We start from the raw sequence: 13,199 nt of genomic DNA on the forward strand, positions 1-13,199 counted from the left end.
TCATGAAGGTTCTGCTCTGGTCTCAGACCGTCCCGGTCCTCCTGGACCGCGCCGCCGCCGGTTCCCTCCCATCAACCTTCAGTCTCGTTGGTGGGACTTCACTTCCATCAGCATGGAATTGGTGCAAATTAAAAACACGCCTGAAATGTAACTTTATCATCCCAGCAGTCTGGGTGAGATGCGGCGGTCAGGACGTCCCTGGACAGGTCGCCCGTTGCACCGGTGAATTACCTTGTGTTGAATTGTGCTCTACAAATAAACTTGCCTTGCCTTCTGATTCTGGTTCTGAGTCTTCTGATTCTGATAATATTTCTTAATTGGAAAAATGTCGACGCTCCAATAACTTGGAGCCAAATAAACCTGATTCTGATTCTAATTCTTATGAGCTGCAAATATGAACGCATGCACATTCACTCCCATGCATTTATGATTCTGTAGTCTGGTGTATGCTTTCACTATACCGTAGATTCTGACACTAGTGGTTGCAAGATTTCTTGTAATTTTTCTCTGCATGTTGTGCATGTGGCAGACCGTGCGTACTTTTGATGGGTGTTTAGAGGCCTGGATGGTGCGGGCTGTTCTGCTTGTGCAGTGGTGTGACGTCACGTGGTGTTACATGGAAAACATGGACTGACGTGGAAAGGAAAAAAATAAGAGCCACAAATTGCCTCTTTTATAAATGTCCATATTACACGGTTATGTCCATTTAACTCTTCAAGGATAGTTCTTAATGACAATTTGTTCCTCTGCTTCGATCAGCATTTGAAATAGATGGAATAATGTCTGAAGGATGGCAATTATGAGCTGCAACAGCACATTAAATCCATATTTATTACATTTCAATTAAATACCTACATCTAAAACTGGCAACCACTAGTGGAGAATCTACGGTATACAGCTCTTATTAACATATATACAATTTAAAAAAAGTTAAAGCTGCGGGCGTGTGAGGTAGACATGGTTATTGAAAGGTGCATTGTTGCAGCATATGATTGTGATTATTATTATTATCATTATTATTATTGCACAGTGATTGATTACTCTCAGAATAAAAAATACAACTGTGTTTTTTGACTCTGCATGCCATTTACTCTCCTCCCCCGCCAGCGTGTGTGTGCATGTTTACATGTTTGTTTTCACACCAATAGTTTAACATGTTAATAAGGCAATTACACATGTCATTATGGCTCATGCTGCATGACATTACAAAGTGTGCCATGCATGTAAAGCTTCGTGCTTGGTGGCTATTTTGCAATCAAATTAAAGTTACCATAATTTCACAGTATTGGTGCCAATTTCTGCTGTGTGGCTTATTATGTTGTACTACAATAGAGATTTGAGTTTCTATTGGTCACAAAACTACAAATACCAGTGATATCAAACTTTTAGTTTTAAAAGACTTGCTCCAATTTGGCATGAGATAAGTAATATCTAATTATGCATTATCTAAATAATAATAATAATAATAACCACAATCATATGCTGTAATAATGCACCTTTCAATAACCACATGTCCACATGTTTAGAGGGTATTGAGACTCTGAACTTGGGCGAGGGAACACAAAGTAATGCACGCACTGCAAAAACTCTAAATCTTACCAAGAATATTTGTCTTATTTCCAGTTAAAATGTCTCATTTTTAGTCAAAAAATCTCATTACACTTAAAACAAGACTCATCACTGGAAAAAACAACAATTTTCACCTGTTTCAAGTAGATTTTCACTTAAACTAAGTTTGACTGGGGGGGTCGGGGCATGTGGAAGCAGCACCAGATGACCGGGGGGGGACACCGCATGTGGAGGCAGCAGCTGGATGACCTGGGGGGGGACATGGAAGCATTTTTTACATCTACAAAAATAAAATTAATCAAATTTAAAAAAAAAAAAGGATTTTCATAATCTTTTTTTTTTAAGATTTGTTTATTCAAAAAGAAATCCTGTACATCATTGCTCACAATAGAGTACAATAGAAAGGATTTTCCTAATCTTTGATGATAACAAAACTTTCTTCTCTGCCTTGTCCACTTTTGTCTTTCCTGCATCACAAGTAAGTACTCGGATCTTAAAAGAGTTCTACGATGTACTGTACTTGTCTCCATCTTCTCCTTGTGTACAAAAATAAAATAAATCAAATTTAAAAAAAAGGATTTTCCTAATCTTTGATGATAACAAAACTTTCTTCTCTGCCTTGTCCACTTTTGTCTTTCCTGCATCACAAGTAAGTACTCGGATCTTAAAAGAGTTCTACGATGTACTGTACTTGCAACACACTATCCAATCTTTATGACAGTAGACCAACTATTGATCATAAATGATCTTCCATTCCTCCCATAAAGGTCCAAACTCACGTTCAACAATTCTTGCCAATCGGGGATTTTTCTTGCTAAAAAAAGGATTTTCCTCATCTTTAATGATAACAAAACTTTCTTCTCGGCCTTGCCAACTTTTGTCTTTCCTGCATCACAAGTAAGTACTCGGATCTTAAAAGAGTTCTACAATGTACTGTACTCGTCTCCATCTTCTCCTTGTGTACAAAAATAAAATATATCAAATTAAAAAAAAAAGGATTTTCCTAATCTTTCCACTTTTGTCTTTCCTGCATCACAAGTAAGTACTCGGATCTTTCAAAAGAGTTCTACGATGTACTGTACTTGCAACACACTATCCAATCTTTATGACAGTAGACCAACTATTGATCATAAATGATCTTCCATTCCTCCCATAAAGGTCCAAACTCACGTTCAACAATTCTTGCCAATCGGGAATTTTTCTTGCTATAGCTCTTCAGGTGTACGAGAATACATCTGGCAACAATTTCACTTACAGCTGATTCTGCCTCATACAGGGCCTGCATGAGATCCTCTTTTCTAACGGTAAGTGAGATGGCAAGATATCGTAGAATTCTCATTGGTAGTTTTTTCCATAAATCTTCGGGAATGTCAACATATTCTCCGTGTATTTTATCCCAGACTTTCACAAAGAACCGATCAAAAATGTCAAGGTTGCCGTCTGACAGGTCTGACATTGAAAGGAGCAGTGCGAGCAGCTTCTCAACCACTTGTTCGACCGATGTGTTTATTCAAAAATAAATCCTGTACATCATTGCTCACAATAGAGTACAATAGAAAGGATTTTCCTAATCTTTGATGATAACAAAACTTTATTCTCGGCCTTGTCCACTTTTGTCTTTCCTGCATCACAAGTAAGTACTCGGATCTTAAAAGAGTTCTACAATGTACTGTACTTGTCTCCATCTTCTCCTTGTGTACAAAAATAAAATAAATCAAATTTAAAAAAAAAGGATTTTCCTAATCTTTCCACTTTTGTCTTTCCTGCATCACAAGTAAGTACTCGGATCTTTCAAAAGAGTTCTACGATGTACTGTACTTGCAACACACTATCCAATCTTTATGACAGTAGACCAACTATTGATCATAAATGATCTTCCATTCCTCCCATAAAGGTCCAAATTCACGTCCAACAATTCTTGCCAATCGGGAATTTTTCTTGCAAAAAAAAGGATTTTCCTAATCTTTAATGATAACAAAACTTTCTTCTCAGCCTTGCCAACTTTTGTCTTTCCTGCATCACAAGTAAGTACTCGGATCTTAAAAGAGTTCTACAATGTACTGTACTTGTCTCCATCTTGTCCTTTCTTACAAAAATAAAATAAATAAAATAAAAAAAAAAAGATTTTCCTAATCTTTCCACTTTTGTCTTTCCTGCATCACAAGTAAGTACTCGGATCTTAAAAGAGTTCTACGATGTACTGTACTTGCAACACACTATCCAATCTTTATGACAGTAGACCAACTATTGATCATAAATGATCTTCCATTCCTCCCATAAAGGTCCAAACTCACGTTCAACAATTCTTGCCAATCAGGAATTTTTCTTGCTAAAAAAAGGATTTTCCTAATCTTTAATGATAACAAAACCTTCTTCTCTGCCTTGTCCACTTTTGTCTTTCCTGCATCACAAGTAAGTACTCGGATCTTAAAAGAGTTCTACAATGTACTGTACTTGTCTCCATCTTCTCCTTGTGTACAAAAATAAAATAAATAAAATAAAAAAAAAAGGATTTTCCTAATCTTTAATGATAACAAAACTTTCTTCTCGGCCTTGTCCACTTTTGTCTTTCCCTGCATCACAAGTAAGTACTCGGATCTTAAAAGAGTTCTACAATGCACTGTACTTGTCTCCATCTTCTCCTTTCTTACAAAAATTAAATAAAAAAAAAGATTTTCCTAATCTTTAATGATAACAAAACTTTCTTCTCGGCCTTGTCCACTTTTGTCTTTCCTGCATCACAAGTAAGTACTCGGATCTTAAAAGAGTTCTACGATGTACTTTACTTGCAACACACTATCCAATCTTTATGACAGTAGACCAACTATTGATCATAAATGATCTTCCATTCCTCCCATAAAGGTCCAAATTCACGTCCAACAATTCTTGCCAATCGGGGATTTTTCTTGCTAAAAAAAGGATTTTCCTAATCTTTAATGATAACAAAACTTTCTTCTCGGCCTTGCCAACTTTTGTCTTTCCTGCATCACAAGTAAGTACTCGGATCTTAAAAGAGTTCTACGATGTACTGTACTTGCAACACACTATCCAATCTTTATGACAGTAGACCAACTATTGATCATAAATGATCTTCCATTCCTCCCATAAAGGTCCAAACTCACGTTCAACAATTCTTGCCAATCAGGAATTTTTCTTGCTAAAAAAAGGATTTTCCTAATCTTTAATGATAACAAAACCTTCTTCTCTGCCTTGTCCACTTTTGTCTTTCCTGCATCACAAGTAAGTACTCGGATCTTAAAAGAGTTCTACAATGTACTGTACTTGTCTCCATCTTCTCCTTGTGTACAAAAATAAAATAAATAAAATAAAAAAAAAAGGATTTTCCTAATCTTTAATGATAACAAAACTTTCTTCTCGGCCTTGCCAACTTTTGTCTTTCTTGCATCACAAGTAAGTACTCGGATCTTAAAAGAGTTCTACAATGTACTGTACTTGTCTCCATCTTCTCCTTGTGTACAAAAATAAAATAAATCAAATAAAAAAAAAAAGGATTTTCCTAATCTTTCCACTTTTGTCTTTCCTGCATCACAAGTAAGTACTCGGATCTTTCAAAAGAGTTCTACGATGTACTGTACTTGCAACACTATCCAATCTTTATGACAGTAGACCAACTATTGATCATAAATGATCTTCCATTCCTCCCATAAAGGTCCAAATTCACGTCCAACAATTCTTGCCAATCGGGAATTTTTCTTGCTATAGCTCTTCAGGTGTACGAGAATACATCTGGCAACAATTTCACTCACAGCTGATTCTGCCTCATACAGGGCCTGCATGAGATCCTCTTTTCTAACGGTAAGTGAGATGGCAAGATATCGTAGAATTCTCATTGGTAGTTTTTTCCACAAATCTTCGGGAATGTCAACATATTCTCCATGTATTTTATCCCAGACTTTCACAAAGAACCGATCAAAAATGTCAAGGTTGCCGTCTGACAGGTCTGACATTGAAAGGAGCAGTGCGAGCAGCTTCTCAACCACTTGTTCGACCGATGTTTTGATTTTTTCCTGGACCTGTTGAGATTCTTCCACCCAAGCCTCTCTTCGGGTACAGGATGTGACCATTGAGGGACTTTTTTCTTTTCTTGGGGCTTGACGTGTCGACAAAGAGACCGTTTCCAAGAGGGAACACTTCTTGAAGTGCTGCTCAGCACAGGCTGCAATAATTTTGATGAAAGTCGACCTTTGTAGAACCATGAAAAAAAGAATATCGCTTTTTGCGCAGGAAAATTCAGTGCAAAGACTCTTGAAAATTTTCCTGTGTAGTTTTTTGAAGGCTGTTTCAGGGATGTCAAAATGTTGGTCCTTTACTTGAGCCCAGACATTTTCAAAGAGCAGATCCGATATTGATGTGAATTCTTCTGCGCCGCAAGACATACATGAATTTATAGAGGCTAGCTCAGTCAGTTCCTTCATCACAAGTTTAACAGACATCTTGAATTTTTGTTCTTCCAAAGAAACTTCGTTCGGTTGAGACACAACTGCTTCATGAATTATGTCCACTGGCTGAACCTTGTTGCTTTTCTTAAAAAACCTCCTCATCTTCCCGAAGGCTCCTCTTCTGTGAGATTTTTGTTGGCAATTCTCCATATCTTTATTTATGATTTCCTCTACAACTATTGTGAACAAAAAGTTGTAAATTAATCAGAAATTGGTATCTTTGTTTCGGTAAAATATCCAAAAACCCGTCCTGTATCAGCGTTGATGCAGAATGAGCGTCGAAACCACGAGCAGCCTTTATATAGTGGTGACGTCATTGGTCCGGCGTGACGTCAATGAACACCTGCTCTGGGCGGGACTTGTTTTGTTTCAAATGTTGAAAATGTTAAATAAAAACAAAAACAAAAAAAAAACGTTCCCTACACGTGACTGGTCACGTGGTTCGCTGTCAGCTTCGAAAGTTCCGAAACCAAGCCGCGCTGTCGCGTTATGGTGATTTATGGTTCCGCGTTACACCAACGCAGAGCTACGGCGTGGTGTACGCGACGACGCGCACCCTACGCCGTATGCTACGCCGACGTTTTAACGCAGGACCATAAATCAGGCTTTAGTCTATGGGACAGACAGCAGTGGGGTCGCTTTTGAACGGTAAATATGAAAAATAATCCGTACACAGGTACATTTACAACTAATATTGAATCCCTGTGAATACATCAAGAGTGTCAGAAAACCTGGTCTCACACTGCAAAAACTCTAAATCCTAACAAGAATATTCATCTTATTTCTAGTTAAAATGTCTCATTTTTAGTCAAAAAATCTCACTACACTTAAAACAAGAGTCATCACCAGAAAAATAACTTGTTATTTGACTATTTTCACCTGTTTCAAGTCAATTTTCACTTGAAATAAGTAGAAAGGTCTGCCAATGGGACAAGATCTATGTTCTCATTACAAGCAAAATACAGACAGCAGTGGGTGCTAGGTGCTGCCATCTAGAGGCTCAATTAGGAACAGCAAATTAGTATATGAGTAATTGACTGAATGAGCACCCAATTTTCTAAAATAGCAACAATCAACAAAAAGAGAAAAGTTGACTGCGAGGGCCGACAGTTGAAGGATGGGTGTGGAAATTGGACCATTTCTTCACTGAAATACGTAACACAATCCATGTGCCCATATGCATACACCCATACACACAAGATATATATATATATATATATATATATATATATATATATATATATATATATTTTTTTTTTTTTTTTTTTTTTCACAAAAACATGATTTTTGTTTTGTAATGATCCCTTTAGGACTCATGTGTTTAACTGGCTGGTGAGTTACCATGGCAACAGTAGAATTCTGGCCCGGAACCTTAATGACATCATCAGTGTCATTAACCATACCACCCTGCCTTTATGACAACATCAGTGATGACATCATCAGTGATGTATAAATATATATATTATGTGCAGAGCGTTGACAGACAGATCGATAGACAACCTGACCGTTTACTTTTTCTCTTACCTTTTGAGTATAACACATTCTCCAAGCGACATGCCTTTTTTTGCTATTGGTTTTCTTGTGGGAGCCTTAGTCACCAAGACTGTAAGAAAACTTGTGGAGTCATACTTTCCAGAGAAGACAACAGACGTGAGTGCACATGAAAAAAAACCTGTAATTGACCTGCAAAAACTTGCAAGGGCAGGGGTGCCGGACAATAACAAAAATCTTGACAGCAGTTCCAAGAAGAGCAAAGGCAGCAGCAGCAGCAGCAGCAGCAGCAGCAGCAGCAGCAGCAGCAGCAGCAGCAGCAGTAACGCCATTAACCCACCCATGAACATCTGCCGCTTTCCCAGCAGTTTTAATAACTGTTGGATGAATGCCTCACTACACGCCACTCTTAACCTGAATATTACAAAGATGAAACTCCAACAACAACCTTGGTTTTCTTCCAAAGTTTTATCAGAGACACCAAAATTTGCAAACCTTTTTCTGACAGCCGCCAATAACCGTGGCAGAGTTTTCACTAATGAAGAAATATTTTCTGTTTTGAAAGAAATCAGCATTGCGACACCGTCACTCCGCTTCTGTGCGCAGAACGACGTTGTTGACTTTTTAGAACCTCTTCTGTTGGTGCTTAATGATTGTGGAGTTGCGTCTACTTTGCAGATTAACAAAAGAATCACCTGTCGCCAATGCAAGTATGTAAAAAACACCAACACAATAATGGATAATATTGTTTTCCTGCCACTTCCAGAAGCAAATGACACCACCGCTTCTCTCCTAACCGGGGTTGTGGCTAAACTCTACAGCAAAGAGAAATGCAATGAATGCAACACCAAACTGGTGGTAAAAATGTCTTCAATCTTCCCTGATCTGATCACTTTGTATCTGTCACGACCAGCTGCGTCAGAAGTCAGACAGCATGTGCCTGCAAGTAATGACTTTGTCATTCCCGTGAGCGGTGTAACGTATCGTCTGGGCTCAGTAATTTGTCATAAACGATTGACCTTCAATGTTAACCATTTTTATACATACTTCTCCCATGAAAACACGATCATGAAGGCGGACGGTATGACTTTATCAGTTGCTGATAGTTGCAGGAGCCTACAAGACATCCACCAAAATGGTCTTGTCTACTTTTATGAAAAGTGCACGTAAGAACATCTCAGAGACCTCAAGAAATAAGAAAAAAGAAGACAAAAATGAAATAATCACCAACGGAGGACTGTAGTCTTACTACCAAAAAAGTATGACGTGAATTTGTAAGTGATTTCTTTGATTTTCTTCTGTGAAACTGAAATTGAAACAACTGATCATCTGTTCTTCCTTTGCAAATACTCTGGGACATTTTGGGAAGATTTGCAAGACTGGTTGTCAACCAAAACCCAACGTGCTCCCCTCACAAGGGAAAATGTTGCATTTGGTATCAACATAAAAGACACTAACGGTGATCTGATTGGGAACAACCTGATACTCTTGGGCAAATTCTTCATTCACGCGTCCAAATGGACAAAAACAAGACCACTTTTCTCTGTTTTTAAAAGGACTCCTCTGGATAATCACTTCAGTTCTTTGAAACGTATGGAAAAGAAACATGCAAAAGCTCTCCTGACAGCATATGAAACACTGGAAATATTTGAGGTTCCTTAGAACAACAATGAAGATCTGTACAGAACTCTGAATATAATTTTTTTTTTTCCACTATCATTTACTATATTTTACTTTAAAGTCAATTCCAAATGTGCCTTGTATGTTAAGAGGTGTTTGTTTTTTTTTGTATGTTGCCATGTTTTGTAAATGAATTCTTGAATAAAGACAAAAAAAAAAGTTGGACAGTGCTCATTTTTACTTATAATGGAAAAGGGGCCTGATCACTGCCACGTAACGGCAGCAGAAACCATGGAAAAGTGCTTCATTCAGACTTTATGAACCTTATTATCAAGGCCTTGCATTTACACTTGGACATCATTTTATAACAGATTTGTTGAATTATTTTATACTCAAATGGGACTCCTTGTTCCAAAGTTGGCTTTGCTGCTTGCCTATTCTTGTGCCCAAATATAACATGCACCATTCCAATAATCATGTTTATCAGAATGCAAGCAACAATGCAATGTGAGTGAAATTTTCAGTCACTTGGATTTCTTTTAAGTAATTTGAGTTTTGTTTTTTCATCTGCATGATGACCAACCACAGAACAATCTGACCACGTTCATCGTTACAGCTTCAATTGCTAGTTAACTATTCAGCTCGTGGCAATTACAGAATTAGAACTTACTGTACCGATAATGAACAAAAACCAAGGCAAATGAGCTGTAGAACTTTTATTTAGAACACAGAAAACTGAACATACATAAGTGTAGGAAGACATTATAAGAACTGATTTTGTATTATTGAATTCAGGCCAGATCATCCTCAACTCAGAACATTTAAACAGACAGGATGCACATTTTTTTTTAACATTGAAAAGGGAAAAATTTGTGAGTCAACAGAAAGTTTAGGCCAAATCCTCCTCCTCAAACTCTCCCTCTTCTTCAGCAGTGGCATCCTGGTACTGCTGGTATTCTGACACCAGGTCATTCATGTTGCTCTCAGCCTCAGTAAACTCCATCTCATCCATCCCCTCCCTGGTGTACCAGTGGAGGAAAGCTTTGCGTCTGAACATGGCCGTGAACTGCTCAGAGATGCGCTTGAACAGCTCTTGAATGGCTGTGCTGTTGCCAATGAAGGTGGAAGCCATCTTAAGGCCTCTGGGGGGAATGTCACAGACAGCCGTCTTGACATTGTTGGGGGATCCATTCAACAAAGTAACTGCTGTTCTTGTTCTGCATGTTAAGCATCTGCTCATCTACCTCCTTCACAGACATGCGGCCGCGGAAGATGGCGGCCACCGTCAGGTAGCGGCCGTGACGCGGGTCACAGGCTGCCATCATGTTTTTGGCGTCAAACATCTGCTGTGTGAGCTCTGGCACAGTCAGCGCTCTGTACTGCTGGCTACAGCGACTCGTGAGGGGAGCAAAGCCCGGCATGAAGAAGTGCAGACCAGGGAATGGCACCATGTTCACAGCCAGCTTGCGCAGGTCAGTGTTGAGCTGCCCTGGGAACCTGAGGCAAGTGGTGACGCCACTCATGGTAGCAGAGACTAAATGGTTGAGGTCACCGTATGTTGGGGTGGTGAGTTTAAGAATACGGAAACAGATATCATAGACTGCCAGCCAATATCCGATTTTTAACCCATCCAGATTGAAACTGGATGACTTTTTTGAAGTCTTAACATTCCCAAACCGCATGAGATCCGATTTTTGCAAACCAGATCGAAACCACCTCCGGGAGGTAGTTTCATATCCCATTCATATCGCATTTGGGCAGATGTGTCTCAGTCTGAACAGAGCCAGATGCGATATGGACACTTGCTAAAAACAGTGTGGACAGTCAGCCCTGAAAATCGGATATGAGAAGGAATCAGATATGAATCAGATTTGCCTGCAGTCTGAACACGGCCATAGAGCGCCTCGTTATCAATGCAATAGGTCTCATCTGTGTTTTCTACGAGCTGATGGACCGACAGCGTAGCATTGTAGGGCTCAACAACGGTGTCAGACACCTTTGGGGAAGGCATCACACTGAAGGTGTTCATGATGTGGTCGGGGTATTCCTCCTGGATCTTGCTGATGAGCAGGGTGCCCATACCCGAGCCGGTGCCGCCACCGAGGGAATGTGTGAGCTGGAAGCCCTGCAGGCAGTCGCAGCTCTCAGCCTCCTTCCTCACCACGTCCAGGACCGAGTCCACCAGCTCCGCTCCTTCCGTGTAGTGACCCTTGGCCCAGTTGTTGCCAGCACCACTTTGGCCTATGAAAAACATTCATTAGTTGGTTATTGGGAGGGGGAAAAAAAACAAGACACTTTCAGATATTAACCCACCAAAAATAAAGTTGTCAGTCCAGAAGACTTGGCCAAAAGGTCCAGATTTCACGGAGTCCATGGTGCCTGGCTCCAGATCCACAAGCACAGCACGGGGCACATATTTACCACCTTCGGGGAGAGGAAGAAAAATTGTATTTTATTTTTTTCAAGAAAAAAAGAAATATGGAAAGAAAGAGAAATATGGACGATGGAAAGACTGACTCATATCCTGGGTTTGAGGGAAGGGCTATTTGAGAAGAGATGGCAAAAGTGGACATTTTATCTAGAGAAAGCATAAGGATGCGGACCTCCTTTTTTTCTTTCTCTTTTCTTTTTTTGGATATATTATTAATGTGCTAAGCCACAAGTTTATGTTCATGTTTTTCTACTTTTTATTTTTATTTGTTTGTTGCACGGTGAATATACAGATAATTTTTGTAATCTGGTAAAAATGTGCAGTTGTAATAACCTGAAAATCCAATAAAGACAAAGTGACAAAAAAAAGAAAAAAATAAATTTAATACAGCTTGCCAAATCCTTCTTTTTTACTTACCTGAAGCTTCATTGTAGTAAACATTGATCCGGTCAACATTAAACTCGACATTTCAACTTTTTTCTCAACATTTCACCTTTTTTTCGAAGTGCACAATGAAAAAAAAAATCTTCCTCCTCTAAAATATTATTTTTATTTTTCTCCTGCCTGGCCCTAATACTCTTCCGTACATCATATACAGGTGAAGGTCTGAAAATGTGAATATATTGCAAAACTTCATTCGTAGTAAATTCAACTAAAGGGGAAACAAATATATTATTATACTCAACAGTGCTTTCGCACATGGAATACTGGCAGAAAGCTATCACGCGGCTGCCATCATGGGAAAAGTGACGTGACGCGATAATCCAGTACATCTGTAGGCTACTCGCAGTCACCGGGGGGTTGTAGTCTCTGCTGAAGTAATATATTATTAAGTAAAGTTGTTGCTTCAGTCAGAGTTGTTTTGGGCTGCTGAGAAGACTTTGCTCTTTCAAGCAATCAAAATAACTGCCGGTAAAAAAAAAAAAATCACGGGTAACCAACCCACTTCTGTTTCAACTGAAATCACTTCCGTTTCAACTGAAATTTTCAGTTGTGTTTGTGAGAGAATTTCACCAGTGTTTGTGACAGGATTTTCAGTTGTGTTTGTGTAAGAGCGTTTCTGTGAGCACATTTCAGTTGTATATGTGAGTGCATACATTTCCAGTTGTATGTAGAGCATTTCACCTGTGCGAGATTTCACAAGTTAGTGAGAGAGGATTTCAGTATATTGTGTACAAGAGTTGGATTTCATATGTGTTTATGAACGCTAATTCATAATTATGTCCCTCACGGCACCTCATATGAAAATTCCTGCTTTTCCCTCATAAAACATTTGGTCCTGAAACTGTTCTATTCTGGGTCCATAGCACTGTGACACCACACCATCAGCCAGCACACTTGCGTGAACTGATTCATTGTCATTGAAATAAAAAGAAAACTGACCTTTTTAGCAGATGTCACAATTTACCAGCAGCATCTGACTTTTATAATAGTATAGTATAATGTTGAAACATATGTTTCCTCTTCAAAGGTGAAAAGAAACACACCAAAGTAAAATTAGTTCTCAAGAATTTATTATTGCATTTTTCTATCTAAAAAAATACAACCATCTATAACTAAAGAAGGCATTTGTGGACTAACCACAGAATAAGTCATCATGCCTTTAAGTTGGAGAATCATTGCTTGTG

The 13,199-nt window shown here is 38.8% G+C and overlaps 1 pseudogene; it reads right to left on the reverse strand.

Annotated features, from left to right (window-relative positions):
- Positions 1 to 10,029: 10,029 nt before the first annotated feature.
- LOC133444392 (tubulin beta chain-like) lies at positions 10,030 to 11,529 on the reverse strand (annotated as a pseudogene).
- Between the last annotated feature and the right edge of the window lie 1,670 nt (positions 11,530 to 13,199).

The sequence above is a fragment of the Cololabis saira genome, chromosome 5 (genome assembly GCF_033807715.1).
Source record: "Cololabis saira isolate AMF1-May2022 chromosome 5, fColSai1.1, whole genome shotgun sequence".
In the NCBI taxonomy this organism is placed as follows: domain Eukaryota; kingdom Metazoa; phylum Chordata; class Actinopteri; order Beloniformes; family Belonidae; genus Cololabis; species Cololabis saira.